This window comes from Carcharhinus amblyrhynchos, chromosome 8 (genome assembly GCF_965287045.1).
Source record: "Carcharhinus amblyrhynchos chromosome 8, sCarAmb.v2.hapA, whole genome shotgun sequence".
Lineage (NCBI taxonomy): Eukaryota > Metazoa > Chordata > Chondrichthyes > Carcharhiniformes > Carcharhinidae > Carcharhinus > Carcharhinus amblyrhynchos.
The window spans coordinates 102,960,710-102,987,527 of NC_137331.1; the positions used below are offsets into that span (position 1 = coordinate 102,960,710).

General features: G+C 42.8%; 1 protein-coding gene across 3 annotated transcripts in view; it reads right to left on the bottom strand.

Moving 5' to 3' along the window:
- Positions 1 to 26,818, bottom strand: part of fam135b (family with sequence similarity 135 member B) — a 401,595-nt gene that overhangs the window by 360,028 nt on the left and 14,749 nt on the right. For 2 of the 3 annotated variants that reach the window (XM_080194584.1, XM_080194585.1), the window contains exon 1: positions 17,704 to 17,914. The exons of the other annotated variant lie outside the window; for it this stretch is intronic. The gene's annotated coding sequence lies outside the window, so the exon portion shown is untranslated. Of the gene's footprint in view, positions 1 to 17,703; positions 17,915 to 26,818 lie in introns of those variants that run through there. 3 annotated transcript variants of the gene reach the window in all.

Here is a 26,818-nt window from a genome sequence, read left to right on the forward strand (position 1 = left end):
AGTCAGTTAATGCAACACAGCGTGATTCAAACACATTGTCAGAATCTCAAATCCTGTGCATCTTCCGAAGTTATGTTGTATCTCTTTCAAGCTCAGTGGTGGCTTGCATTACCAGTAAGCCGCCTTCTTTTCAGGTTTAACCCAATCAAACCTAACAACTAAAGAGCAAAGCACCAATTCCAAGATTAATGTTAAGCCTGACAAATCCTGGAAACATTAATATCTGTTTTCTCAGTCCAACATTGAGAACACAGCTGCTCTCTTTGATTTGGTAGAGCAACATTCTGTTCAGGCAGCAGCAACATGTTCAGTTTACTGCATCACACACGAAGGTCTTAACCTGGGGGCGAGGGAGACGCCGAGATACAGTTAATGATGCATGTCAACCAGGTGGCACGTAGCACAGTGGTTAACATTGCTGCCTCACAGTGCCAAGGAGCTGAGTTCAATTCTAGCCTCGGGTGACTGTGTGGAGTTTGCATGTCCTCCCAGTGTTTGCGTGGATTTCCACCTAGTGCCCTGCTTTCCTCCCATAGTCCAAAGTTGTGCAGGTTAGGTTGATTGGCCATGCCAAATTGCCCCTTATTAGGGGGATTAGAATTGTAAATACATGGGGTTACGGGAATGGGACCTGGATGGGATTGTGGTCAGTGCAGGTTCGATGGGCCAAGTGGTCTCCTTCTGCATTGTCAATTTATGATACTACAACCACTGCAGAAAGTAATTGGTGATCCTTCATCATTTAAGAGTTTTGTATTTGCTTGCAACTGTCTTTTGCTGAGCAAACTTCTCAGATTGCAAATGATGTGTCGTTTTTGATTCAGAAAGAGCTTCCCTCGAATTCAAGATATCTTTGAATAGGATAGGCCTTTACTCTCTGGAGTTTATGTTAATGGCGGGGGCAATTACATTGAGCCACATAGGGCAGGGTTTTACGGATGGTTTGGTTTTCTTCCAGTTAACATTTGGCGAGGCAATGACTGTCTCAGCCAGGTGGGAATTCTTACCTTTGAGAGCATTAAGCCAAACAAATGATCAGCAGCTCAATAGTCCCTTAAGCACCAGGTTTGAGTGGTGGCCACAAGTGGGGCTACAGCCAATCCCAAGGGTCGTTATGGAAGCTAGACTGAAGGTAAGCCTTGGGGTATCAGCGAGACTTAGCCTGCAAGCTCAAGTGATCATAGTGAGGAGACTGAATCATAAAATCCCTATCGTAAAGGAGGAGGCTATTCGGCCTACTGCGACTGCACTGACCACAATCCCACCCAGGCCCTATTCCCGTACTCCGCACATTTACCCTACTAAGCCCCCTGACGCTCGGACCAATTTAGCATGGCCAATCAATGTAACCTGCACACTTTTGGACTCTGGGAGTAAATCGGAGCTCCCGGTGGAAACCCATGCAGACACAGGAGAAAACACAAACTCCACACCCGAGGCCGGAAGTGAACCTGGGTCCCTAGCGCTGTGAGGCAGCAATGCTAACCTCTATGCCACCTTATTGGGTTTGAGATGCTGAGTAGGTGGAGGGGCATGGGGATGGATGACATAGTGGAGGGTTAAAGGGAGACATGGCTTGGGTGGGACGGGTGTCTCCAATGGGCACAGGAGACTCAAAGGAGCAAAGGAGGCACACTAGTCCTTGCAGCAAACGCTTCTGGGCTACCTCCTTGGATTGAGCTTCTTCTGCCATGTATAAAATAGCTATAGGAGGTTGGATAATATCCTTAAGTAATTAACGATCGGCCACTTGAAAATCTGTGGGCGGGCCACCAAACATGCCCATCTCTCCTTTTAAAATGGGGGGCAGATCAGGGGTGGCAAGTAGTTGGCAGACAGGCCACACATTACATTTTACATCCCCCCCATCCCCTTCAAAGCTATGCGGGAGCTGTAAAATTACACTCATTGGCTTCTGAGAGGATTGGATAGGTAGCTGTTGAGTGGCTTTTTTCCTTGACTAGAAAGACTAGAAGTAGGAAGCACACCCTCAGGATAGGAGATAAGTCAGTTGGGACCAAATTCAGTAGAAATTTCTTTACTTAGGTTGTGAATCTTTGGAATTCCCTGCCCCAGAGAGGTGTGGGTATTTAGTGGTAGATTACAGGCAAGGACACAATTGACAGGTTCTTGGGTTCAAAGTGAATCATCAGTAATGGGAATTAAGTGGGAAAGTAAAGTTTTGGCTGAAGATCAGTCAAGGAATTGGTTGAATGGCAGAGCAGGCTCGAGAGCCCACATGACCCATGCTCCCATGTTTAACGTTCTTAACTATTTTGACCCAAATTCAGACAATATAAGAATGAAAAATTTCAAAGCTTTATTATAGCGAGGATCCAGTGGTTCCGTTGAAAGTCAGTGGACTTTTGATTGGCTCGTCTCTTGCAGTTGATGTGGAATATCCTAGTCTTTATCTTGGACTTTTGATAAATAGTAACAACAACACTTTTAATTGGCCAGTGATTCCACTGGCACTTTGAACAGCACAATATTAGGTTCAGCAACTCAAGTCTGCACAAATTCCTGGAGTTTCATCATATGACATTCTCAATTCAACTTGCCCATCGAATCCAGCACCCAATTTTTCATCATCTCCAATACTTTAAGTACAATTTCAATGTTCTTACAATGTTTCTTCCCCAGTTGTTTGCAAAATGACCCTGGAGCACTGGCTGGGGCCCTTTAAAGACTAAAATCGTAGAATAAACTTGTTTGCTATATCTAAATATTGCAGCGCTCAGAAGTGCCATTATATTTTGCTGCCTTCCTTGGGTTTTGAATTTACCACATGCTTTCATATGGCATTAGAATCACAGATCATCCCGGTGATGAGATCTGAAACCTTTATTTTAATTATCAAGTTGTCCACATATCAGTATAATGTGCTCGTTCTTCATGAACGAGTTGGTGCTGTCTCAGTTTGGGACTAGCATAAAATGTCTGCAAATTCCATCGTGTTGGTACAAGGGGCTGGATTTTTCCACTGAAGTAAATAATTAGGAGGCAGTTTTGACTTAGAGTCATGAACCCATTCCTGATGCCAGCATGCTGTGTAGTGCAGCTTTCACAAAGTTGGGGTTCGAATGACTGTAGAAACAGGTCTACTGCCCAATTAATGGCCAAGGACTGGGGGACAGTAAAGCAGGTGGGACACTAGGGAAGGGGGCCTTATTGTAGTAACCAGTAGCCATTGCTATGGGTGCCATGCGTACTGTTAAAAATATAGGAAGATCTTCTTGTCTGCCGTAGCTAGGGCAAACAGAATTGGAAGCCCAGGATAGGATATGAGAAACTAAAAGAGAAAACGCTGGAAAATCTCAGGAGGTCAAGCGTTCATCCGGACTCGAAACGTCAACTCTTTTCTCTCCTTACAGATGCTGTCAGATCTACTGAGATTTTCTAGCGTTTTCTCTTTTGGTTTCAGATTCCAGCATCCACAGTAATTTGCTTTTATATAGGATATGAGAAAATCAGTTCCCAAAATGTCATTACTTTTCATCCAAACTTCCATTTCTCTGCATGAAAAGAAACTGTTTCAGAGCGGTGATCCCTGTTCCTGTCAGACTGGAACTGGGTGAACTTCACCAGTGAAAATCCCACGAGCTGGGAAGACAAACTCTTAACGAACCCTCTGATGACCTCCAGTCACCCAATGATCGTGGCAGATGCCTTCACTTTTCCATCCGCACCTGCGCCTTTCCTCCTCTCATCCTCAGGAAAACCATCAGAAACTAAGGTGACAGCCCAGCATGCAAGCCCCTGACGCCATTTTCTTTGGCTAGCCAGGCTCCATTCCAATCTGATTCGGGACGGGAAAATTCCAGCCAGGGACTTCCAACATATACCAGGAAGGGGAGAGGCCCACAAGGATCAAAGAACTAGGAACGTGGAAGGCATGAGGATCTCAACTGGAGAGACTTACTAATATTTTTGACACTCTAACTCCTGCCAGCAGCAACTAAACACACTGCCTGGCCAGCAGACAGAAGAGAACAGAAGGCAGCAGCTGGGGACCTTTGGGCTTTGGCTTGGTTTCCAATGTTCTTTCACTGAACACTTACAATGGGGAGTCAGCAGCTCCTGCCTCAGTTTGGCTGCTGGGAATCTCACAGGTCAGGCGTTTCCCCACCGGTTTTGGTAAATTTATATTGCACTGCTGCTGATGACAAAAGACTGTGAGTTTGTTCCAATGGATAAGATTCTTCCTGCCTTTTGTGGCAGCCTCACCCATGGCCTGAATTATAAATGGCAGAATGAAAGTGGGGTGGTTCCGATCGTACTCCTTTAAACACCCCCAACGTGTATTCCATTCTCCAATGCTCTCCAGTTGGGAGTGGGTGGGGGAGGGGCTGTGATAGGGGTCTGGATCTGTTCCCTCCCTGTTGGCGAACACTTCAGCAGTCACGGGCATTCGGTCTCTGATCTTCGGGTAAGCGTTCTCCAAGGCGGCCTTCAAGACACACGACAGCGCAGAGTCGCTGGGCAGAGACTGATAGCCAAGTTCCGCACATATGAGAACGGCCTCAACTGGGATCTGGGGTTTATGTCGCACTGTCTGTAACCCCTATGACTTGCCTGGGCTTGTAAAAATCTCACTTACTGTCCTGTCTGGAGACAATACACATCTCTCTAACCTATGCTAATGCTGTCTCCGCTCACATTGTCTGCATCTTTAAGACTTGAATAGCAGGTTAGCTGCAAAGACTTGCATTCTAATCAGTATTCTGTAAACTGTGTGTGTCTTTATATGTCTTTCTCTGATCAGAACCTTCCACACACCTGACAAAGGAGCACCGTTTCTGAAAGCTTGTGGGATTACTATCAAATAAACTGGTTGGACTTAAACCTGGTGTTGTGAGTCTTCTTACTCTATTTCTCTTCTTTATTTTCTCTTCTGCTCAGCCTGTAGGTGCGAGGCCTTGCATTTCTAAAGTGTCTCTTATCTGTTAAACTTACAGCCTGCAGCAACTGTCCAGGTTAATCACGTGAAGATAGTATTCTCCCTAGCTGGTGTCCCAAGCTGAAAAACGCTTTCTGTAGAGTTAAATGGATAGTAATTGGGTGCAAGAGGGACCATGTCAGCATTTTAATTCTGAATATCTAATAATCATGTTAATTGTAGGACTGGATTTAATAGGCCATAACAATGGGCTTTTCCACTGTCTGGAATGCCAGGCGTTGGACTTTCTGCTTTCTTGCATCTTTGTGAAAACTTGATGTCTGTGTCGATATGCACGGTCTTCTTGGAGATCCTCTCCACTTGGAGCCAGCAGTTTGCGGTGTCGATGATAGTCACGATGTGGAGATGCCGGCGTTGGATGCCAGGGCCAGCCCTGCCAGGGCCATTGCCAAGAGCCGCAATGGATTTCAATGGCAATCAGGCAGTTAAATGCCTGCTGTTGAGGCTGCTTCCACCCCTTTTAAGGTGAAGCTTCCACCTCTAAAGAGTGACTGGCTAATGGGAGGGCCAGCAGCTATTCAGTCCCAGCAGTGCCACTGGGACAGGGTGGCCACAGCTGGGATTACAGCCAAGGCTGAGTCAGGGCACGCTGGAGTACCGGTCAGTTTGTGGAGCTCGCCCGAATCCGTCAATCAGGCAGGCCTTAGCCAGAGGATGTGTGGTGAGTCCAATCCGATCATAAGGACCCCACCAAGCCTGCAAGCAGCCAACACCCCTCCTCCCTCCCCTCCCATCACACGCACACGCTCTGTTAGACTACCCATAGTGGCGGATGAGGCCCTTATCTGGCCATTAATTGACCTCTTATGAACTTCAGTTGGGCTACAGGCAGTAAGACCACCTCAACCTCCCCTGCCCTGGCATAATCCAGCTCTCATGGGTAGGGGAGGAGGAGCCAAGAGGCAATGATACTCCACCCTGCACCTTCCCTGATTCCACAGCCCATTCCCACAGCATCCCAGGCTGCTCCCGAACAGGGGGATGGGAGGAATTAGATTGCATCCATAGTGTGTTGGATGTGCTGAACTTAGCCATCTCAACTGGAATCAAAAGTGGCATATTCCTCGTCCATCTTGCTCAGGTAATAATTGTACGAACCAGCTCAGCAGTGACAACATCATCTTGCAATATTGATAACTCAGCACATTATTTAGAAGGTGGATGGTTTAGCTTCTTTTTTAAAAATAATTACCAAGTGGGTGATCCTACAACATCATCACATGTACCTGCCTAAGTATTTCATTCTCCCACTCCTGACTGCTTAAAAAGATGTTATGGTGGCCCTCGGGCCAAGCACGTTGGTAAATTTGCACACCCCTCCAGCAAATGTTCCAATCCTATATGGGCTGCAACAGATGAAGTGTTGGGTTAGATGACAATTGTGGGTGAGCATCACAGATAGAATCAGCCTGGGCTTTCAGTGAACATCTCCCTAAAAAAACACAGCAAGGATCTTGGAAAACACATTCAACTGCCCATTTCAAATAGAATCATGGAATCGTATAGCACAGGCAGCAACCATTCGTACCGTTATTCTTGGAATGAATGTGCAAGTTAGTCCCGAAACCTCTTTTTAAGGGTCATCTTGAACTCTGGTGATGTCAGTTGGTGACAATTTTGAACTGGAAATCAAGCCGCACCAGATCCGTATCAAAACCAACCAGCAGAGACAGACCTGAATTGAACCAGCCACATGCAGGGTACTGGATTAATGTTTGGGACTCTTGTCAAGTCTTTCTAAACAAAGCTCAGTGCCAATAATTTGATAAAACATTACTGCAGTTCATATTCACAAAAGGAGAATTTTCACAGAATAACATAATGGGCAGCATGGTGGCACACTGGTTAGCACTGCCACCTCACAGCACCAGGGAGCCAGGTTCGATTCCAGCCTTGTCCACATTATCTGTGTGGAGTTTGCACGTTCTCCCCATGTCTGTGTGTGTTTCCTCCGGGCGCTCTGGTTTCCTCCCACAAAGTAAAAACGTGCAGGTAAGGTGGCTTGGCCATGCTAAATTGCCCTTTAATGTCCATATTGTGTAGGTGGGGGGATTAACAGGATAAATGTGTGGAATTAAGGGTATGGGGTGGGGAGGGGGTTGTTAGAACTGGGCAAGATGTCCTGTCAGAGAGTCAGTGCAGGCTTGATGGGCCAAATGGCCTTTTTCAGCACAAACTACACACACACACACACACACACACACACACACACACACACACACACACACACACACACAGCCACACCTAAACAGCACACACCCACACCAAATGACAGAACACACACACACACTTTCTGGTAATCCCCAAGTAGAAATCGATTATTTGAGGCTGATAGGAGCAGGTGGTGCCTCCTGCCATCACTAAACAGAGGTCTCTTTTCAATGCCACCTATATATCTCTCTGTGGTCGTAGCCAGCAAGCAACAAAGCAGGAAGAGCATGTGTGGAAGCAAGAAATTTAAAAGCTGAAGATGTCCTGGGTAGTCGTCATCAATTCTCAGGATATTCTTGCCCCAATCCAAACACCCCCAGACAATCCAAAAGGGTTTTTAACCCTCAGTACTGGGTGCAGATAAGCAAGCCATATTCACATCAGTTTCCTGCACCAAGGTTCCACTACAGCAAGAAAAGTGTTTTAACCTGCCACATCACACAATTCTACTTGAAAAATAAGTACTGTTGAAGAAGAGACGGGTTCATCACATCTCTGACAGAATTTAATCAAAATAAGAAAACATTGGCGCTTGGCAGTGAGCTGAGTACTGAAAACAGGAGAAGCTAACCCTTGTAGTACTAATCTACAATGTCTATTCTATAGTCCTGCTATACATCATGCTTGAAACCTAAACTATATTTTACACTAAATGTGCAGCTTTACTCCCAGACTTGTGCAGTCAAGTCAGTGCATGCAAAGTAACTTGAACTCAAGCCAATGATCTCAGTCTAAACTATCTGTAGTGGCTCTGTCACAAGAAGCAATTTCATTGAATCTTCTACTATCCTTCTCTCGGCCGCCACCAATTCATCTCATCTCCTCAGGAAAGGTTGTAGAAATCTCCAATCTCCCAAACTGCATTAACCTGGGCTATTGAGACAGTGGCTGGAGAAGATTTACAGTTTTTTTTAACATCGTATGATGGTGTAAAAGTGATTTAAGTAAAGTGCTTCAAAGTGCATTCACTGTTATGTAGGCAAACATGGCCAATTTACACACATTAAGATTCCCTAAACAACAATGAGGAAATATTAAAATGGATCTATTTTGGTGGTATTGATTGAGGGCAAAATATTAAATTATCCAAAGCAACAAACATTCATTCAGTCCTTCAAGATCGTTATGGCTCATGTTCTGGCCAAAACCACAAGAAACTACAAAGAGATGTGAACATAGCCCATTCCACCACACAAACCAGCTTCCCATCCAACTGACTCCGTCTACACTTTCCACTGCCTTGGGAAAGTAACCAGCATAATCAAGAACCCTATGCACCTTGGACATAATCTCTTCCACCTTGTTTGATAAATACACAAAAGTCTGAGGTCATGTACCAACTGACTCAAGAACACATCTTCCCAGCTGCCATCAGACTTTTGAATGGACCTACCATATATTTAGTGTACTTCTCTACACCTTACCTGTAACTGCAACACTATATTCTGCACTCTCTCCTTTCCTTCTCCCCTATGTATTGTATGAGTGGCATGCTTTGTCTGTATACCCCACATGAAGCAATATTTTTCCCTGTATCCCAATACATGCGACAATACAAAGTCAAATTTAAAAAACACTGTCCCTGAAGTCGATGAATGATCATTCTATAACACAATCACATGCTGATCTTTAATCACCATTTTAGGGAATACCAAGTTCCTGTCCTGATGTAACTGCCACTAAAAAAATGTTAAAGAGAACTCACCTTTTCTTCTTTCAATAGTGCAATGGTGTCTCTCACGACTTGCACAAGCAGACATGCCATCCTATTTGAAAGACAGCAACTATGACAATGTAGCACTTCCTGATCCTGCACTGAGGTGTCAATCTAGCTTAATGCTCATAATTTCTCAAGTGAAGTTCAACTAAACAGACAGTTGTAGGAATTGACTGCCCACAACAACACAAAACAGTGTGGCAAACATGCAAATTAGAAAACAGGCAGACTTGAACATAAAATTGTACTCCCCTACCTCAGCGGTACATAGAAACATGGAAGATAGGAGCAGGGGGAGGCCATTTGGCTCTTCGCGCCTGCTCCACCATTCATCACAATCATGGCTGATCGTCCAACTCAATAGCCGAATCCTGCTTTCTCCCCATAACGTTTGATCCCATTCGCCCAAAAAGTCAACCACCTTGCTTTGGGTCTGGAGTCATGCAGGCCAAACCGGGTAAGAACGGCAGATTTCTTTCCTTAAAAGACGTAGGTGAACCAAGAGGTAGGATTTGAACCTGGGTCCCCAGAGCATTACCCTTGGTCTCTAGATTACTAGCCCAGTGACAATACCACAGTGCCACCCGTTTTACAACTGTAGCATCACTAAAATCAGTACCTGCAGCAAAATAAAACACTGCTGTGTTTCTTCTTATTTCAAAGAATGTGTTCCTTGGATTTCACAGAACTTGAGTTTGAAGTGATATTGATAGTCATCTCAATGCTCCAATGTGTTACAACCTTGTAGCATAGTCCTGACAGTGTTGTCCCCTATATATTAATTCAGCTGTGCAGTGTCACTCACAATAGCATAGCACCATCAGTGGTGTAACATTGCCACAAGCAAAACAGCTGAGATTCCAGCATGCTTCACAGTTCACATCCATCCAAGTCAGCGTTCTGACACAGAGTGACACCCCTTCAAGTCCACACCAAACCAACCCGATCTCTAAATTCACGACAGAAGGGCATGCAACGATGATAGTTCTCGCATCAGATTTTTTTTTTAATCGAAATAACAGTGCTGCCTCAGGCGGTCTTCGTCTACCAACTCAATTCTGCCTTTATGTGCGTACCAAAATATTTCAAACAAATACAGAAAATGCTGGAAAATCTCAGCAGCTCTGACAGCATCTGTGGAGAGAATAGAGCCAACATTTTGAGCCTGGATGACCCTTTGTCAGAGCTCTAACAGACCTCTGACAAAGGGTCATTCAGACTCGAAACATTGGCTCTGTTCTCTCTCTACTGTGCTGCCAGAACTGCTGGGATTTTCCAGCATTTTCTGTATTTGTTTGAAATACTCCAGCATCCGCAGTATTTAGTTTTCATAAAAATATTTCCAAACTTGATCTTCAAAACTATCTTGGAAGATCAAAGAGGGAAAGATCTAACATAACCACTGCTGATTTTCATTATACATTGAAGCGCCTCATCTTGGTCAACTGCCAGGAGTCACATATCCTTTTTATTCTACCCCATCTCCCATAGACAATTTCTAGTGCTTCCCTTGATACGTCAGAAGGAAGTGTTTGTAGTTAGATTTTGGTTATGTTCATCCAGACAACGATTTGCAACAACAGACAATTAAAAAAAAAGAAATGAGGAACTGGCGGGGCTAATACAATACAGTTTTATAATTTCAGTCTATCAGGAGGCTTCCAAGTTCTCTGAGAACATCTCAGCTCACTGGCTGGCTCTGCCTCAGTTGAGGTAGCAATGTCATGAGCAGCAGTTGGGTGGTTTGCAATTTGAGGAGATGTGATCGTGCACACATCCGCTCTAGCTCTCACTGAAACACCAGGGGACCCTCCCTTTGAAGCAACTGGCCCAAGTGAATTTGGCACTATTGGGGGAATGCTGGTAGGTGCTGCTGAATCAGCCTGCTGTTCTGGTACTGTGTTAGTTTTTATTTTTTATGGTTTCTCTCTTCAAAGAAAAAAGAAAATTAAGGCACAGGAACAGGTCCTTTGGTCCTGTAAACATGCACCGATCATGCTGCCCCTCAGAACCAAATCCCCCTACCCTTCCGGGGACCACATCCCTCTATTCCTATCCTATTCACGCATTTGCCCCTGAGAAGTCACTATTGTATCTGCCTCCCACGTCACTGAGTTCCAGGCACCCATCACCATCCATGTGAAAAAACTTGTCTCATACTTTAAACCTTGTCCCTCGCACCTTAAACCTATGCCCCCTCATCATTGACTCTTCCACCCTGGGAAGAAGCTTCTTCCTCATGTGGTCGACATGTTTCCTTACTTCTCTTCCTTGGAAGTTAACGGGACTGGATATGGGGCTTGTTTTTGTTATGATCTTCCCAGGGACTCAAACTGGAACAACCTTAAAGTTCTGGATGAATATTAAGTCATTTATCTCAAAGGACATACCACCATTAACAGAATTGTGTTAACTCTTTTGTGCACTCTATTTTGCCTCTCTCTACCTTCCCTGCTAAATTGAGAAACACCAGGTCAAATCTGATCTGGAAACACCTCTCATTCAGCAGTTCTGCGGGAGATGAAAACTTCGGGCAGGCTATACATAGCAAAGGTTTGCTGTAGTTTTTCAACTGTTGTGGATGACATTGTTGTTCTCATTTCATGAATATCACTTGGAATGGGCATCAACAATAATTAAGTATATAGTGCACACAGAAGAATCTGGGAAATCCACATGCAACCATGCCCAAGGTTGGCCAGGCCAGTCCTACAGGTGCAAGTTCTGCTTAATTCATTTTGAAAGACCTTGGGATATTTTCTCAAAACTTCTTGTAAACTGCCATCAGTTACACTGAAGATCTCTAGCCAATTCAGTTTTATTTGTCATAACCAATCTTATCCCATGAGACTAGACCACTGACTGGCCTTTTGTAACAATGATGGGTGGTTGAGCCATCTGGTGCTGACTAATTACTGGCACAGATGCGGTTCCCAAAGTTTTTAGGGTTTCCCCCAAATATGCGGCCAATTTAGCTGTCGTATGTTTGACTTTAGGGGCTGAACTTAAATACCAAAGGTATTTAAATGTCTACTCCACTATGATGGTAGGAGAAGCATCAGTAACTACTTCCATACTTAATGGCCACCCGTTTACCAGGGGTACCATTGCGATAAGAGACATTATCAATTAGTAAATCTTAGATTCCTCTTCCAAATCACATTCTAGATTATCCACTAGAGTCCAAGCTTTTTTCGGTTGTCAGATGTATTCTGTTTGGCTCAGTACCTAAGTCAGATGTGGCCGCTCTGTTTGCCACTTAAACAGATTGAATCCCAGAATTTACATTTTTCCTAGGATGACCTTCCCCACACCCATAGCATTCATCAGAATTTCTGGGTTGTTGGCCCATTTTTTTCCTGCCCCCTGCCTTGTTCAGTGAGTTTCAGCTCTATCTCTTCTGCGCACTCAAAACTAGCACCCCGATTTGCAAAGATTTTGCACCATTGCAATTCACTTGACCTGCCTGCATTCACTCTAACTTGAGGGCATCTCTCCCTCTCAACTCACAATTGCCCGAGCTACTTCCATGACCTTCTCCAGGGAAATCTTATTCTGTGCCAGCAGATTTTTTCTGCCGGTTTAATTATTCATGCCGCAAACTGATCTGTCTCACAGCATATCACTCAGCAATGATCCAAATTTGCATGGCTCCACTATACGCTTGTTGCTTATGCCATAATTGTCTCCCCTGGCCCTCTTATAGCAGAGTTAAACATATAATGCTGCATGATGATAAATGGTTTGGGAGTATAATGAATCTTTACCAATGTTACAAGCTGGTTAAAAGTATTTGGAGCTACTGAGAATGTTAAGTTTCTAATGAGATTATAAATCTGGGGACTATATATTCTAAGCAGAATAACTTTTCGCTTATCCTTCCCTGTAAGTTCATTAGGGGTTTAAAAAAAAGGCTGCATGGACAAATTGGGCTAAAGGGCCTGTTTCCATGCTATAAACCTCTATGAATATTACTGGTGAATAAATAGTGAAGTCTTTCAACGTACTGAACCCAGTGTTCAGTTTCTGAGTCAAAAGGATCGATTTCTCAAAGAGTGGCATTTTTATTTCTTGCTGTTGCTGCAGAGATTTTCTTTTTAAACACTGAAGACAAGACCTCAATCCTGCCTCCGCCCACCTCCCAATACCAGGAGCTGGCAACTGTAGTCCCAAATTATCTCGTTGCCAGTGTTATAGCCGCAATGCACAACAACAACATCTCGGCAGAGGAAAATCAGCAGAATTGTTCATTTGAATAAAACTACATACAAGGGAGGACAATGATCAACGCCACCTCATTCCTTGACTCCCTGGGTGCCGACTGAGCAGAAGCCCATTACCGGAGCCATGCTTAACCACAGCTCTGCACGCTTGGATCTGCACTCAACCACCGCTCCACCACAAATTCAACATTCTATCAATAAATAAAATTTTGAACATAAAAGCTTCATGAGGGATCCATTTCTGACTCTCTGCTTCTTCAAGCAAATTCTTAAGCATGTCACACAGCAAATGGTAGCCAAACGCAACAGATTAAAGGATTCTACCAGTTTCAAGATTTGTTTTTCAAAGACTGACACATGTAGTTTTTTTCTACCCCCTACGAGGGCTTGCCATCATGTTGCAATGACAGAATTCCGGTTAAGCACAACTGCTTGGGATAAAGGAAATGTTCTTTTTATGTCCACTTATGTAGCAAACAGCTTGTCGTACAATTACAAAACCTGCCCTTCCAAATCGACTTGTTATTTGAGAAAGTATTTTCAGCCACAGTCACACGGGGCTAATAATCTGAACGCTGTGTTTATCTGCATTTAAAGGAATCAAATTAACCAAGAATTCCCACTGGAACAAAGTAAAATTGCAAACTGGAGATTGAACTCCTGAAAGTTGGAATTTCCTGGGTGGAACTATTATTAGTACAGGCTCGACAGGCTGAATGGCCTCCTTCCACACTGTTGGGATTCTATGATCAGACAATCTTAATTCAGAATAGCAGCTCAAAATACAGAATTTAGGTGAACTATTATTGGTTGCACGCTTGGACATCAGGTTCAAAAGACATGGAGACAGAGGACAAATTTGCCCTTGAAAGCCTCCAAAAAACTCAATCATAAGGGTGACCAATACAATAAAAATTGCCCTCGCTGACAAAATTGTGGAGCTATTGCTCCAATCACAAGCTGTTTCTCTCCCATGTTTGCTGAGCCTATCAGCAGCAAACACGGCAGAGAAACAACCTGTGATTGGAGTACCAGCAGGAAAGTGAATGGTGCTGCGCATGGCTGGCACGGTGGCACAGTGGTTAGCACTGCTACCTCACAGCTCCAGGGACCCGGGTTCGATTCCTGCCTTGGATAACTGTCTGTGCGGAGTCTGCACATTTTCCCCGTGTCTGCGTGGGTCACCTCGCCATGCTCTGGTTTCCTCCCACAATCCAAAGATGTGTGGGTTAGGTGGATTGGAAATGTTAAATTGCCCTTTAGTATCAAGGGGACTAGCAGGGGAAATTTGTGGGGTTACAAGGATAGGATCTGCGTGGGATTGTTGTCGGTGCAGGCTCGATGGGCCAAATGGCCTCCTAGGCCTTCTATGATTCTATGAGCTTGAATATCAAAGCAGCTGTGGCATCCCAGCCCCTTTACCTGACCATTGGGAGACACTAAGCTCCCCCAGCAACACAGAAAGAGGGTACAGGGGAGGGTGGGTGTGGGTGGTGGAGCACTCCATCAGCACTGAAAGTAAAGCCACTCACACACTACTGAAACATTAGCAGTAATCAGACAGATCTAGATTGCCCAATTGTCGTGGTCAGAGTTAGAGGGTGTGGGGGCAAGCTGGGTTTTGGTCTTATCAGCAGTTGGACCACCCTTTCAGCTGTGCGGCTGTTGTGGTCTGCCAATCTGTCAATCACTGAGGTCAGGAGTTGTTGGACTCCAGTCACGCATCAGACAGCAACATCTCTACATCTCTCTCTCAAGCTGCTGCTACCACCACTCCAATGTATACCATCCGCACATCAGTCAATCACTCTCTTTCCTTCTCTCACTAACCTCCTCTTTCACCTTATTTACATTTATTAAAAAATACTGGCAACTTAAAGTCGATCTTCATTTGAATTGAGGATGAGAAGTTTTGTTTTGGAAAATGTTAATACTTATAATCAACTGGGAAGCTTACATACAGGAGTGATGTCCTAATAAGTTAAGTTTGTGTTGATGCCACTCCAGCTCCTGACTGTTTGTAGCTTACTAATTTCTCCCAAATTTTAACTCATGTTTTATGAAGAAAATATATAAAAATTAAAGGACTCATTCATCACCTCCCTGTGTTATCATAAAATCCAAGAAATGTGGGTTGATCCACTCCAGGTCAACGCCAAAGAGTATGAAGACAAAATTAGACTCCTGGTCTAGTTTTTTTTAAATGCATTGACATGTTTGTGTAATTGCAAATATTTTTTTTAAAAAATCACTTCAGAAACAGAATATGGGAGATATTTTTCATAATAAATGAACAAAAACAACTTGTTTATAAATGACGTGTTAAAAAAGATATTAAGTTTAATTATACAGTCCTTGTTATTTGTGCTACTTGCTTAAAGAAGATAAAAAGAAAAATCAACATAAATGCAGAAAATCATGTTACTATATGACTGCAACACCTGATAAAGTAGTCATGAGAATTAAAAAGGAACACCTTAAGTAGCTATTGAGATCATCTCAAAAGCCCTCAAAAAATATTTTGACCTCTGTTGTCAGGTAGTGGTAGCAACATCATGAATAATTTAAGGTGTTGAATAAAAACACATAACAAATAAGAAACATATTGCACAGCGCTGAAAGTGTATTAGTTTGGGTCCAATTTTTCTTACAATGAATCAATATCAATGTACAAATCAAGTACATCCTGAACTGAGATAGAGTTGCTGAACTGTGATGCTGTATTTGATGAGCTCAGTGTGGATGCAGCATGGCTGCCTTGTTTTATTTTCACGGAACAATGTCGGGGTTGCGGGGGGGACTCATCTTTTACTGTTATCCATTTGAAAAACAGAGCAAAGGATATTTGTGAACTTGTGACTTACGGCATGTAAACATTAGGAGATCACAAGAAATGAAAAAAGGTTCGAATTTTGCTCGAATACAGAGTACAGATGCAACAGTGAAATGGCAAGCACTCCAGTTAAGCTGCATCGAGTCACTATTTTGTGTTTTTCTGGTTGCTTGCCACCCTGCAGATAATAATGAGGGCAGAAACAAGGATCATCTCAATGCTGTGGTTGGGTTTCTCAGTCAAAATATAAATCTTACATGGATGTATCTACATGTATATATAGACCTAAAGAGTGTATACATTTGTATATACATACATATAAACAGAGTAGATATGTACACGTGCAGATACAAATGTGCATATACATTAGTACACAGAAACATTCATGCATTTGCATTTGTACACAGAAGCATGCGTACGTTTGCACATGTACATTTTTACACAGAAACATTCATATGTTTGCACATATATGCCTATAAATACAAAGATGCATAAAGCCACATTAACATGTAACAGCATATAAACTGTATATATACACACATGCATATATATGCTTCCACACATATATATACCCATATATGCAAGCACACATGTACATACTCATTTACACCTAACACAAAACCATGCATCCATAGAAAAACATATACTCACATATACATTTATACCATGTTTACATACGCATATACAGACATTTGGAGACATGTCAGAGATAATGCATATGCCCATAAATAAAAACGCATGTATGTAAATACATATATACATGCACAAACACATTAATAAGTATGTGCATGTACTGATAAAATATATAATACATATTGCATTATGTGCATATCCAAGCATTGCACAAATTGACAAGATAATGATAAACATATATTTAGTTTAAGAATCACAGGCTAATATACTACGTGCGAAGAAGATCGAAACGGACGACGTAAATATTAAAGGCATGTTTTGATGCACGGTACGTGGTCTGAATGATACCATAGACATGCTCCTAAGACATCTCTCATCATTCTGTGAATATATATTCAATGTATATGCAACTTGCAATTTTTTTAAAAAATCAGCAATCAGGAAAGAATACATATCCCAGGCTGTGGAGAAAAATAATCTAAACACAGGGAGACGCTGCTGATATTTAACCTCAATCTTTTTTGTTCTGTGGAAAGCTCACTGGGTCCCTCTACGTTTTAACTTACATTCTCAGCCCAGATGATTTAAACGCGTAACTTTAAAAAAAAACACTTGATAGCTCTGACTGTGATAAAACATGACTTTACTCAAACTGCTTCACCGACTTGTTTTTTTTTGCTATCTCCTCTCTCTCTCCCTGTACGCTTTCGGATTCTGCATGTATATATCACTGGAACTGTGAATTGCAAACAGACGCACAGATTAAAATGCCCAAAGTCAAATCGTTTCATAGTATCACCGTGCAGCCTTGCTCCTTTATCTGTTCCGTGAGCTGATACTGTGCCATTCGCCTACACTGTAGCCGAACCCGCAGCACAACAAACAACGCCACTGAGTACAGCCAGCTCCAGGTTACACTGAAATCACCGCTGCTGCTGTTCCCATATCATTTAAACGTCTCTCCAGATTGACCTCAAACCTGACACCCCACATTTTGCACAGTGAAAACTTCGTTCAGTGATGATCTTGCTTTCTTAATGTGTCAATTCATGGCACAGATGTATATTTCCCTGTTAACACGTGGTAGAAATTACTATATATTATATATCACTACTATGCCTCCTACCTGTTCCCAGAGATCTGCAGTTTCTCTTCTTCCAAAGGGAAGATTTGCTCTCTCCTTTTATTATTTCTCCCTTAGTTGGTTAATGTTCCTGTTGCCATGGTTTTGCTTTTTTTTGCAGAATATAGATTTTTTTTTCACATCTTGCCTCCTCCAGAATGTGTGTGTGTGTGTGTCTCTCTCTCTCTCTGTATATCGCTGATATCCTCCTGTCTCTCTGGATACTGAAGATTGTTGTGGAGGAAATCACTTCTGGGCTGCTGACGTCACGTCAGTCACAGCAACAACTAAAAAAAACCCAGCAACCAAAAAAAATTAATGAGAAAGTGAAGAGAAAGGGCGGCCAACTGCACCAGCACCCGGAGTTCCTCGCATTCCTTGCTGGCTGCCAGGTATCTCTGCGTTCATTCCATGTCGGTGCCGCGCACACACACACAAAGCTGTGTCCCTTCCAGGCATTGCTTCCACTTGACATGTCAACGTGGAGGAGTAGGATAGCAGCAAAACGGGAGAGAATGACATTTACATAACACTTTCCCCCATCCATCCACAGGAACCAAAGCCCTCCAGGACCACCAAAACATGTTGCAAGTGCAGTCTTGGAACACATTTTTTGATTTATTATTGTCACAGAGTCATAGAGGTATGCAGCATGGAAACAGGCCCTTCGGCCCAACTTGTCCATGCTGCCCTATTTTTAAACCCCTAAGCTCATCCCAATTGCCTGCATTTGGCCCATATCTCTCGATACCCATCATACCCATGTAACTATCTAAACCCTTTAAAAGATAAACTTGTACCTGTCTCTACTACTACCTTTGGCAGCTTGTTCCAGACACTCAGCACCCTCTGTGTGAAAAAAATTGCCCCTCTGGATACTTTTGCATCTCTCCCCTCTCATCTTAGACTTATGCCCTCTAGTTTTAGATTCCCCTAACTTTGGGAAAAGATATTGACTATCTACCTTATCTATGCCCCTCATTATTTTACAGACCTCTATAAGATCACCCCTCACCCTCCTATGCTCCAGAGAAAAAAATCCCAGTCTATCCAGCCTCTCCTTATAACTCAAACCATCAAGTCCCAGGAGCATCCTAGTAATCTTTTCTGCACTCTTTCTAGTTTAATAACATATTTTCCAAAATAAGGAGACCAGAACTGTACACACTATTTCAAGTGTGGCCTTACCAATGTTTTATACAACTTCAACAAGACACCCCAACACCTATGACCTACATTCTGACCAATGAAACCAAGCATGCTAAATGCCTTCTTCACCACTCTGTCCGCCTGTGACTCCACTTTTAAGGAGCTATGAACATGTACCCCTAGATCTCTTTGTTCTGTAACTCTCCCCAATGCCCTACCATTAATTGAGTAAGTCCTACCCTGGTTCAATCTACCAAAATGCATCACCTCACATTTATCTAAATTAAACTCCATTCTGCCATTCGTCAGCCCATTGGCCCAACTGATCAAGATCCTGTTGCAATTGGAGATAATTTTCTTCACCTTCCATTATAAGAACATAAGAACATAAGAAATAGGAGCAGAAGTAGGCCATCCAGCCCTTTGAGCCTGCCCCGCCATTCAATAAGATCATGGCTGATCTGTCGTGTCTCAGTTCCACATTCCTGCCCTCTCCCCATAACCCTTAATCCCCTCTCTTATCAAAAACCCATCAACCCGCGTCTTAAAAATATTTAGCGAGGCAGCCTCCATCACTTCAACGGGCAGAAAATTCCAGAGATTCACCACCCTTTGAGTGAAGAAGTTCCTCCTCAACTCCATTCTAAACCGCACCCCTTTATCTTGAGGCTGTGCCCCCTAGTCCTACTGTCCTTTCTGAGCGGGAAGAGCCTCTCCACCTCTATCCTATCCATCCCATTCATCATCTTATGTGTCTCAATGAGATCTCCCCTCATTCTTCTAAACTCTAACGAGTACAAGCCTAGTTTATTCAGCCTCTCCTCATAGCTCAACCCCCTCAACTCCGGAATCAGCCTAGTAAACCTTCTCTGCACTCCCTCCAAGGCCAAAATATCCTTGCGTAAATACGGTGACCAAAACTGCACACACTACTCCAGCTGCGGCCTCACCAATGCCCTATACAGCTGCAGCAAGACCTCCCTACTTTTATATTCAATCCCCCTCGCTATGAAGGCCAGCATCCCATTAGCCTTCCTGACCACCTGCTGCACCTGCAGGCTGGGTTTTTGCGACTCATGCACAAGGACCCCGAGGTCCCTCTGCACCGTCGCCTGCTGCAGTTTTTCACCACGTAAGTAATAGTCCTTCCTACCATTATTCCTACCAAAGTGGACCACCTCGCACTTGCCAACATTAAATTCCATTTGCCATTTCCTGGCCCATTCGCCCAGCCTATCTAGATCCTTCTGCAGACTCTCCACACCCTCCGCGCAATTTGCCTTTCCACCAATCTTGGTGTCATCAGCAAATTTCGACACCATACACTCGGTTCCCTCCTCCAGATCATCTATATAAATGGTAAATAGCTGAGGCCCCAGCACCGACCCCTGGGGCACTCCACTAGTCACCAACCGCCAATCCGAATAGCACCTATTAACCCCCACTCTCTGTCTCCTATTTGACAACCAATCCTCTATCCACGCTAACACCCTACCCCCAACTCCATGCTCCCTTACCTTCTGCAATAACCTCTTGTGAGGTTATGCCACCAGTCTTGGTGTCATCTGCAAACTTACTAACCATGCCTTCTATATGCTCATCCAAATCATTAACATAAGAACATAAGAAATAGGAGCAGGAGTAGGCCATCTAGCCCTTCGAGCCTGCATAAAGGAATCTCTTAATATCACTAATAACGTATTAGTATACAGTGAAACATATTATCTCTTGCATGCTATTTCAACAAAGCCTAGATAGGGAAGGAAAGGAGAGGGTGCAGAATGTAGTGTTAGAGTTATAACTAGAGTGTAGGGAAAGATCAACTTAATATGAGGTAGATCCATTCAAAAATCTGATGGCAGCAGGGGAGAAGCATAGGAATTAAAGTTTATAAGTCACACGTAGGCTTACATTAACACTGCAATGAAGTTACTGTGAAAATCCCCCAGTCGCCACACTCAGGTATACTGAAGGAGAATTTAGCATGGCCAATGTACCTAACCAGCCTCTCCGAATTAGAAGTAGAAGTCAGCAACTTCAACCCTTCAAGCCTCCTTTGCCAGTCAGTCAGATCATGGCTGATCTCTCCCTGATCTCAAATCACATTCCTACCTGCCCCCCGTTTCCCTTTAACCTGAATTCAGAAATATATCTATATCTCCTTTTTCCAATGTATAGCAAACATCACAGCCCATTTCCACACAGAAAACTCCCCCAAACAGTAATGCAACATTGTTTTTTGTTTATTATTGATATTGTCGGTTGAAGAATAAATATTGTCCAGGAGCTCAGGAAGAATTGCAAATAAATGCATGGATCTTTTAGCTTCACCTGAGAGGGTGTTAATTTATTATTTCATCTGAAAGATTTATTTATTTATTATTAGTGTCACAAGTAGGCTTACATTAACACTGCAATAAAGTTACTGGGAAAGTCCTTTTGTTGCCACACTCCAGCGCCTGTTCAGGTACAGTGAGGGAGAATTTAGCATGGCCAATGCATGAAACCAGCATATCTTTTGGATTGTGGGAGTAAACCAGAGCATCCAGAGGAAACCCACACAGTCACAGGAAGAACATGCAAACTCCACACAGACAGTGACCCAAGCCGGGAATTGAACCCAAGTCCCTAATGCTGTGAGACAACAGAGCTAACCATCGTACCACCATGCCCTCCTATACCCACCGTGAAAGGGCCACTGTATGTGGTCTGAATTTACTAAAGTCATGCAGTGTGCTTTATAAGTTCTTTCTTTTGCAGTAAAACATTGGAAATCTGAAAAGAAACATTCGATAAGCACGCAGCAGGTCAGACGACAACACCCGTGGACAGTACAATCAATGTTTGAGGTGCCTAATTTTCTTGCGAACATGCTAAGTACTGGGATGAAAGCAACTACTGCAGATGCTGGAATCTGAAACAAGAACAGAGAATGCTGGAAAATCGCAGCAGGTCTGACAGCATCTGTGGGGAGAGAATAGAGCCAGTGGTTGAAGTTTGGATGACCCTTTGCATTTCCTTTTTTTGATGCTGAGTACTGGCTCTGACTGCCAAAATAGAACTGAAAGTACTGCACAACTACACAGACTCCCTCAGGTGCAACAGTCTAAATATAGCAATGGAGTCCTGTTACTCCAAGCTATTGAGACATAAATGATGACTCAGTGGGTATTGCCCACCACCTGAGTTACAATATTAAAATGTTGATACTGAGTTGCCAGAACAGAAGAAAGCCAGGGCAGTCGAGCGATCAACAAACAGAACTATTGTTTTATTAACAATGGTGTTGAAAAGTCACTATCATATAATTGTAGACTGTACAGATATGATCATGTAGAAATATTGTACATTGGGTAACCGGGGTGGGGGGGGGGGGGGGGGTGGTGCTGGTGGGGGGGGACAAAAAAGGTCACGTATTTGTATATCCAGAGTGAAAATAGCAAAATCAGACTTAAACTGCCAGTATCTGACATTGAGACTGTCAGTATCTGACGTTAGAACTGGTTAATTAGGGGCTGGTCACATTAGGCAAACTAAAATGGATGACTGGCCAACTGAAGATGTAAGAAGAGCTCTCAGTTATTGGCCACCATGGCTAATTGTCTACCCAAAAGTTACAACATTCTAAGGATACTATTGACTAATTAGTGTTGAAGAAAGCTGAAGCTGAAGATCAGTTTAACAGTGAAGAATCTGAGGTGCAGAATTGTCGAATGCTTGTAAAATAAATTTACTGATGACCATTGATAAAGGAATGGATGCACACTTTTACAATCCCAATAGGGACTGTCAGTGTTTAAAGAGAAATTCAGATATCCAGTGATTAATGAAAATATATTGTGCATAAGATTTCATACTTTTATACAAACTTTATTGTATGTTAAAAATTGTAGATGCGACTAACTTCATGCAATAGTTTGTAAAGACACAGGTTATAAATTCATTTCTGCTTTTTAATTGCCCCCCTCTCCCCACCCCCAACCCGGCCCCCAACATTACATTACAAATTCTTGAAGGTTCATTCACTTTTCCTGGAGCCAACCCAAAAGTATGCTGAAGCCCTCTAGCATTCATTTTAATTTATATTCACTACTCCAGCAATACTCCATTAGCTTTTAGGTAAGTGATCCTGAAGGTACTCTTAATAATATCACATCCAAGGAATCTTTGTCCAGGTTTGGATATACGCATACTGCTTTTCCACAGCATGTCCTCAGTACAGATCTGCTAAGCTAATTGTTCAATTGGTTGTTTTCTGTCATAAGGCTAAGTATTGTTCACAGTGAGGACACTGCAGATTTCTAGCTTCAAGCTAGACAAAACATCCAGATTCTTTCCCTTTACATATTTCAAACTGAGCTCAAGGACCACCTACATTCCATGCTGTGAATGATAAAGTTCATATTTTCTCTGCTTATGGTGCAGGCCTAACTGGCATTCATCTCCTTTTGCTCCCCAACTCAGGGAGCTGCGGCCTACATCTGACCAAAAACTGCATCGCCTCGTGTGAGAAAGACACAGATAAATTAATCAAAGGAACCTTCTGACTCCTATATTACATCTCTTTGACAATCTGACATATTTGAGAGATGGGTGGTATGGTGAACCAATGGCTATTACTACTGCTTCAGAGCGTCAGGGACCTGAGTTCGATTGCTGGCTTGGATCACTGTGTGAAGTCAGCATGGTTTTCCCATGCCTGTGTGGGTTTCCTCCATGTTCTCCGGATTCCTCCCACAGTCTGAAAGACGTGTTGGTTAGGGCATTGGCCACACTAAATTCTCCTTCAGTGTACCTGAATAGGCAGCTCAGTGTGGTAACTCTTGGATTTTCACAGGAACTTCATTGCAGTGTTAGTGTAAGCCTATTTGTGACATTAATAAAATCTACTTTAAATTTTAAATAAATGTACCACACAGAAATGCAAATTCCTTATTTTTACCTTCAACACAACTCTATATGAATAATTTATATCTATAATGGTGCTTTCTGACTCTCTTTCCCAGAATTGCTAGCGTTATCTTATTCTATTGAAATAACGATAGCCACCCTAGTTCCACTACAGGTCCAGAGATGGGGCTTCCTCACTTCGGTGTTTATACTTCTAACTCAGACTTGTAAGATAAACGCAAGTTATTTTTTAGGTGAAAATAGCTCAAGCTTGTTGGATTTGTGTAATATCTTGGAAAGAGTGGCAACCACCGAGAGGAGTAACTAAACAGCTATTTACTAATGGGAATAACAATTTACAGAGAGTAATAAAGATGCTACCGATTACTTCAACTCCAGTCTCCAGATTGCCCAGGTGAGACCACACTCAGCGGTGAGGCGATGGCCTAATGGCATTGTTACTCAACTATGAATACAGAAACTCAGCTAATGTTCTGTGGCCCCAGGATCAATTCTCACCACAGCAAATGGTGGAATTTGAATTCTATAATACCTGGAATTAAGAATCTATTGATGACCATGAAACCAGTGTCAATTGTCGGAAAAACCCATCTGGTTCACTAATATTCTTCAGGAAAGGAAATCGGCCATCTTTACGTGGTCTGGCTTACATGTGACTCCAGAGCCACCTCAATGTGGTTGACTTTCAACTGCCTTCCGAAATGTCCTCGCAAACCACTCAGTTCAAGGGCAACTAGGCTTGTGCAATGAATACTGGCCAGTCAGGAACATCCATGTTCCAGGAATAAATTAAAAAATGCCCCAGGATTCGCACACTTCAGCCCAATTGGCCAAATGACCATCCAAACCCTTGCCCCTTAAAGGGGCTCACTGCTAAAATTCTGTATTTATCTTAGATGCACACCAGCTTCTTAAATTATCATACAGTTAACATTTTAATTCCCAAAACCTGAAGTTATAGTCTGAAACATAGAATTATGAATCAGATATTCAGAACAATACATAGACCTCCCTGCTGCTGTCAGACTTTTGAATGGGCTTACGTTGCATTAAACTGATCTTTCTCTCCACCCTAGTTATGACTGTAACATTACATCCTGCAGTCTCTCCTTTCCTTCCCTATGTATGGTATGCTTTGACTGTATGATGTGCAAAAAAAAACTTGTCACCGTATGCTAAATACATGTGACAATGCACTCTCTCATTTTCTTCTCTATGAATGGTATGTTTTGTCTGTATAGCACACAAGAAACAATACTTTTCACTGTTTGTTAATACATATGACAATAATAAATCAAATCAAATCAAATCAAAATCAATACTATGTTTAGCTGGTCATCTTTTAAGAAGGAACGTGAAGTGGACTCGGTTATCTATGTTAGTGGCCTTTTCCAGAACTGAACACATGGCAAAATAAGGAATAATAGATTTTTTATTGATTTTTTTCTATTGCCAATGGAATAGGATTGGTAACTTCAAAAAAGATTGCTTCCAAATCCCAAAATATAGCTGACATAAAACAGTCTATATAATTGTACTGCATTTTTTCTGATCTAAAATCTGAGTCATTCACTTTTGAACCATACACAATAATGTAGTCCAGGTTTAACAATTAACCCAAATTGTAGTAATCTGCTTAATGGAATGTATTTAACAATTTTTGGTGCAGTTTCTCTCTCCCAGATAATGAGATGCATTGTACATCTTTCACCTATTAAAACCATCCCAAGGAACTGCAAAAGAATGCGACCAAACCAAATTTGACCCCAACAATGTATAAAGTGGAATAAGGGCGGATGATAAAAATTCAAAGAGTGAGGTTTTAAGGAAAAGGTGGGGTAGAGACAAAGAGGTACAGGGAGAGAATTTCAGAACTCAGGCTCTCAGTAGCTGAAGCCACAATTGCCAATGGTGAAATGATTAAATTCTGGGATATTCAAAAGGCCTGGCAGTTAACTAGGATTGTTGCAAGGTTTTTAGTCTCTAGGGATAGGGAGAAAGCAAGGTCATGAGCAATTTTCAAACAAGGGTGAGAATTTCAAAAATCGTGATGTTGCTCAACCAGGAGCCAGTGTAGGTCAGTGAGTGCAGGGATGATGGTTTAATAGAAGCTTGTACAAGTTAGGATATGGGCAGCAGAGATTTTGGTAAGCTTAATTTATGGAGAGTTGGAAGTCCACCCAGAAGTCTATTCAAATAGTCAAGACGAGAGTTACAAAGTCACGAATGAGCGTTTCAACAGCAGATGAGTTGAAGCGAGGTCACAATCTGGCAACTTTATGGAGGTGGAATTAGCCACTCTTAGTGATGATATGGTATATGTGTGGAAAGCTTGAATCTGGGTCAATATGACGTCAAATTTGTAAGCAGTCTGATTCAAGCTCAGACAGTTGCCAGGCAGATGGACGGACCCGGTAGCTCGGTGTTATGTATTGCAGACCAATGCATATCTGTCTAATGTGTTTTTCAGTTCATTTATTCATGTCACAAGTAGGATTACATTAATACTGCAATGAAATGAAAACCCTCTGGTCGCCACACTCCAGTGCCTGTTCAGGTACGTATAAGATGATGAATGGGATGGATAGGATAGAGGTGGAGAGACTCTTCCCGCTCAGAAAGGACAGTAGGACTAGGGGGCACAGCCTCAAGATAAAGGGGGGGCAGTTTAGAACGGAGTTGAGGAGGAACTTCTTCACTCAAAGGGTGGTGAATCTCTGGAATTCTCTGCCCGTTGAGGTGGTGGAGGCTGCCTCGCTAAATATTTTTAAGACGCGGGTTGATGGGTTTTTGATAAGCGAGGGGATTAACGGTTATGGGGGGAGGGCGGGAATGTGGAACTGAGCCACGACAGATCAGCCATGATCTTATTGAATGGCGGGGCAGGCTCGAAGGGCTAGATGGCCTACTCCTGCTCCTATTTCTTATGTTCTTATGAAAGAATGTAGCATGGCCAATGTGTCTAACCAACACGTCTTTCGGACTGTAGGAGGGAACTGGAGGACCCAAAGGAAATCTGCACAGACACAGGGAGAACGTGCAGACTCCGTACAGATAG